This window comes from Lactuca sativa, chromosome 5 (genome assembly GCF_002870075.4).
Source record: "Lactuca sativa cultivar Salinas chromosome 5, Lsat_Salinas_v11, whole genome shotgun sequence".
Taxonomy (NCBI): Eukaryota; Viridiplantae; Streptophyta; class Magnoliopsida; order Asterales; family Asteraceae; genus Lactuca; species Lactuca sativa.
Genome location: NC_056627.2, coordinates 297225535 through 297231161, shown reverse-complemented (window position 1 = coordinate 297231161; position 5627 = coordinate 297225535).

Below are 5627 nucleotides of genomic sequence, written 5' to 3'. Positions count from 1 at the left end.
GTACAAGTACTCCATATCGCAGTCACAGTCACAAGCACCGTAATCAACACATGTACTTGTTAAATCTTAAAGAATTTTGTAGCTTTGATATTTTGTTAAGAACATGATGCATTTATAGTAATTTTTGGTAGTTAGGTAGGTTATTAAATTTTTAAAGACTTAATTGATGTAACATCCTAGTTCCCAGGTATGATATTTAGTATTTTAAAAGCCAAGTTTCCATTGGAACTTGTCGAGTTGATGGCCTCAACTCGATGTGTGGAAAGGCCTTGGGTCGTGCATCTTTTTGGACCAACTCGACGAGTTGGAGAGGCACACTTGACGAGTTGGTTGTTGATTATGAAACCGTAATTTTTAGGGTGTTGCATCCTATTTAAAGGCCTTAAGTCCCATGAATGGCCTCCCTATTTGGCTCTCTGTCCAGAAACCCTAATTTTCGTGCATCCTCTCCCCAATTGAGTGTGTGAGATTGAAGAATTGGTTTTGGTGTTCTTTTCAAGGAACTTGAGGTTAGAAGTGTCTAGATTGAAGGGAAGGATTCAGATCCAGTAACTCTTTGAGTATTGCAGTTCTTTTGAGGCAAAAAGTCGACAACTTGCTTATCTATTGCTTAGATGTCTTCCTTGGAAGTCTATTGTCAAATTTGGCTCATTTTTGGGATTGTTCTGATGGGTTATGAGCACTACATCATTCCTATGGTGTATATGCAACCCTAATGCTTTGGATCTAAGTTTTTTCTCAAGTTATACATGCAATACTAATCATCCAAAGCATAAACCCTAACTAGCATACAATTTTCGAAATTAACAACTAATACAAAGTTAGATGAATACCTTTTGATTATAGATTTATTAGTCTTGACCTTCAAGAGCTTTAGTGCCTAAAATGTTGGACCTCTAGTGAGTCACAAACACCAAGAACAAGTTGTAAGAATATGAGAGAGAGGGGATGCTCTAAACTCGGCTGGTACTCCTTTTTAGGGTTCAAGTGGCCGATTTAGGGATCTAGGGGGTTCCTTATATACCTAAGCTGCTAGGGTTTTAGGTAAAACCCTAATCTGGTTGCTTTATCCTCACGCAGCCCACAAGATCCTTCCAGAACGCCCCTATGGACGAAATCTACGTGGGCTACACAAAGGATTTCGTCTATCCCTTCTTTAGGGATCCTTAAGCCCAACTTTCAATCATTAGATAACTGCAATATCGGTCCCCTTAATTCAATTAGTCTCTTTTGATCACCAAATTAATTCCAAATTAATTTCTGATCAATACTAATTAAATAATATGATTTCTCAATTAATATATTATTCTTATAATATATTAAAAAAAATCACAATTAACCACTTTTCTATAATTCATCTAATCAAATTGCTATGGTGAAGGCAACCCAAAAGGACCATGCTACTATCGGGTCAAGTACATACCAATTATAGTTATGGGCTTAGACACCTAGTCCAACATGCTCATGGGTTGAGTATTTCATGAAGTTATCACTTCAGATCTAGATGTTTTGTGGCCTCAGTGGACTTAAAGTTTCAAGCTTTATCAAGTTCTAAGCCTCCTTCATGCTTTAGGTCCCTTATTATGCCTTCCTTGAGTTTTGGAGCCTCTTTATGACATGCATGGACGTAAAGTTAGAAACTTTACGTGGTTTTCCATCTCTTAGGTATCATATCTACATTTTAATGCATTAGACCTGACTGAATGTATTAACCTGGGAAAACTTAGCGAGTTTTCCAGCCAACTCGGTGAGTTGGCTAGGGTTTTCCTGATTCTCTGAATACTGTAGAAACTCGACGAGTTGGTAGGTGTACTCGACGAGTTGGGTCAACATGGACTGTTGACCTTGACTGTTGACTTTGACCATGGTTGACCAAGTTTGACTTTTGAGGGCATTTTGGGTATTTCAGCGTTTAAGGGAACTGGTCACATGGTGGTTGTAGGCATTTGAGTCAACAGCTGAGATTTAGGAGTTGGATCTTATCAGTCAGCGCTGCTTGTCAGGTGAGTTTTCCTCACTATACTTACTAGGTCGAAGGCACAATGGCCGACCCATTGGAATGTTACCCTGGTTATTGTCTGATGCTACATGTAAGGGTCTGTTAGATCTGTATTTTAATTATAGAATAATGATATGACTAGTGATCTGTTAGATCTATATGACTGACTGTGCATGCTAGCATGTACTTGATATTATATTTGTTGTTATGTTATGTGTGGTTGGGTTGAGGCGGTCCTGCTTTGTGCTGAAGGCCAACAGACTCAGGGCGTCCCGGATAGACTGAAGGCCGAAGGTGGCGTACCAGTCAGACAGAAAGCATTCACTCCTCTTTTATATCTTGCATCTATAGTATTTTTGCCCTGGTGGATTTCTCTCTCATTTCAAAAAAGTATGGAATCCTGGGTTACTAATTAGTGGAATACTAAGCAATCCGAACCTTTTTTGAATAATATTGAAGAAAAGAGTATTCTAGAAAAATTCATAGAATTAGAGGAACTCCTCTTCTTAGAGGAAATGATTAAGGAATACTCGGAGACACATCTACAAAACCTTCGTATAGGAATTCACAAAGAAACAATCCAATTAATCAAGATACACGAGTGTCGTATTCATACGATTTTGCACTTCTCGACAAATATAATCTATTTCATTATTCTAAGTGGTTATTCTCTTTTGGGCAATAAAGAACTTGTTATTCTTAACTCTTGGGTTCAAGAATTCCTATATAACTTAAGTGACACAATAAAAGCTTTTTCTCTTTTTTTATTAACTGATTTATGTATTGGATTTCATTCGCCCCATGGTTGGGAACTGATGATTGGCTTTGTCTACAAGGATTTTGGATTTTTTTCATAATAAGCAAATTACCGAAGGCCTGAAGAGCGTACCAGCTAGACTGAAGGCCAATGGGGCATTCCAGTCAAGTTGAAGGCTCTATATGCATGTTGTTTATTGTATTGTTTTGGTTTTGTTGTGTGCTGGTATTTTGGGGGAAACTTGCTCAGCTTTGGGCTTACAGTTTTGGATTATGTTTCAGGTACTTCCAAGGATCGTGGGAAGATGAAGGCGTGATCGTGCACTGTCACACCCCGCTCAAGCGGAAACACGAGGCGTGGCAGTATAAAGGGTTTCATAAAAAAAGTTAAAGACAACACCAACCATAGTATTAAAAATCATTACAAATTTACAATGGGTTTGAATAAATTTTAAAAGAAATTAAAATGTAAATTGAAATACAACACATGCGAATGCTCCTAACAGTGACATGTCCCTAAGTGCCACTTACTCGATGATTCCTAAAAAAGCATGTAAAACGTGCGTCAATTATAAAAATAGTTGGTGAGTAATCACAGATAAACAAAATAATAATGGTTCCATGAATTGAAATGAAAGTTTTGATAAAAGTTTCTAATAATAAAAGTATATTGTTAAAATGAGTAAATAAGTTCGTAAAAAAAACAACAAAGTTCTTTGTCATCATGAGAGATAAAGTATGTTGCCCAAATGAGATGCAACGTTCATATTCTCATGGAAGATAAAGTTCGTTACTCAAACGAGTAAACAAGTTCCATTGCTAAAATGAGCAATCAATTTCATTTCTACAAGGAGCAAACAATTTCATTGCTAAAACATGTATATAAGTTTCTAGTAATAAAAGTTCGTTGTTATAATTAGATACAAAGTTTATTGCTATAATAAGTATACAAGTTTCATTGCTAAAATAAGTATACAAGTGTCGTTGCTAACATGAGAATACAAGTTTGGTATGTGCATAAAGATTCCATTCATGAGTTCACAACCCAAGCCTAATGACCGAATCATGCCCAATTGACTACTATGTGTATCACAAACATAATGTATAAAATGGTAAAATGCACTCACGCGAATCGTGCGAGTGAGGAGTTGTCTACCTCCTGATAGCGCTATCCATAATAACCATTGGCTCAAAAGAGTTAATGAGTTGTGTCTAGAGATTCCAGGGACTTAACCGCGATACAGTCCTCATGAATTAAAGTAACATACACATACATACGAAATATAACAACCAAGTTTCATACGAGTCAAAATAAATACAACGAACATAAAAAGTTTAGAACATACTTTTCCACCCCAAAACATTTAAAAAACCGAAAATCGGGGAGTGGTGAATACTCACAATATGCAAAATATAGCAACCAAGTTTATACGTGTGAAATAAATACAACGAATATAAATAGTTTAGGACATGCTTTTCCACCCCAAAACATTTAAAAACTGAAAATGGGGGAGTGGTGAATACTCACAATGCATTGAGATGATGCAAATGATGCCTTGATCTAAGTTCCACTTGTACCACTACCGAATCCTACAATAATGGTGTATGCTAGTGAGTCTCTAGTCGAAATCTAATGCTAATATACTTACAACTACAATAGAATTGTGTCAAAATTTATTATTGATAAGTTTCAAACATTTTTCTGAAATGGTAAAGTTTTATAACATATGTGATTAAGACAATTTTGGATATTAATTTTCCATATTTTTATTGTAATGTTAATTAAGGGTATTTCAACACATTTAAAGGTGTTTTAAGCTCCTAAAAATCCAAAATATTATCAAACAGTTTTCAAAAATTGTCAAAATTTGCATTTTTATTCCAAATACAGTAGATGTCTTCCAGAAATTTTCTCTTGAATTTTGGATGTGATCAACTATTTTTCCAAAATTTTAAGCCTTCATATCAATATAAATTCGTGAAAATAGTATCCAGATAATAAAAATTCTAAATTTTTTAATATTATTGGCACTAAACATAGTTAAGCTGGGAAAAATATAAAAATGGGTTTCTAAACAGTTTATCCCGATTTTATGATTTTTTATGCATTTATTCTAACAAAAATGGAAATAAATAGAAGACAGTTTTCAAAATTGCCCAAACTTTGTTTATCACTGTTATAATACATATAGAAGCTGTGAAAAATATAAAGCTTATTTTTCAATTAGTTTTGCTATTTTTCTTTGTTTTATGCTCTTGAATAATCATTAAATGGTGAATAGTTACCAAATAGTAAAAGTAAATTACCAAAAAAAATTTCAACTCCATTTACAGTGTACATAATCTGGGAAAAATACCAATGGTGATTTTTATATGCTAAAATCCGATTTTGTGGATTTAAGTGTATTTAATCTTAGAAAATAGGAGAAAAATATTATACCGAATAGAAAAAAATTATCAAAATTTTTCTTTAGAGTTATAATATATTTTAAGGTCTTCTGGTAAATTTTCAAGAATTTTGGATGAGTACAAATATTTTTCCCATTATTAATCCATTATAAATAGAAAAATCGGGGAAAAATAGGAATGCATTATGAAAAATTTTGAAAATATTTTTATGAGTACTCCACATTAGGCAGGATCTGCGAAAAATAGTATATAGCGTTTTCACATTCCTTAAAGTGGTTTTATGATTTATTTGAATTAAACAAAAAGAAAATTCAAAACCATAGCAAACAGTAACAAATTTCGATGAAACTCATTGATATGTCATAATTCACTTTAGGGGTCATCCAAGAATTTACCTAGGATTTATAGATCTTAGAAAGTATTTTATATGAATTATTTTCCTATTTTATTGCAATAATTATAA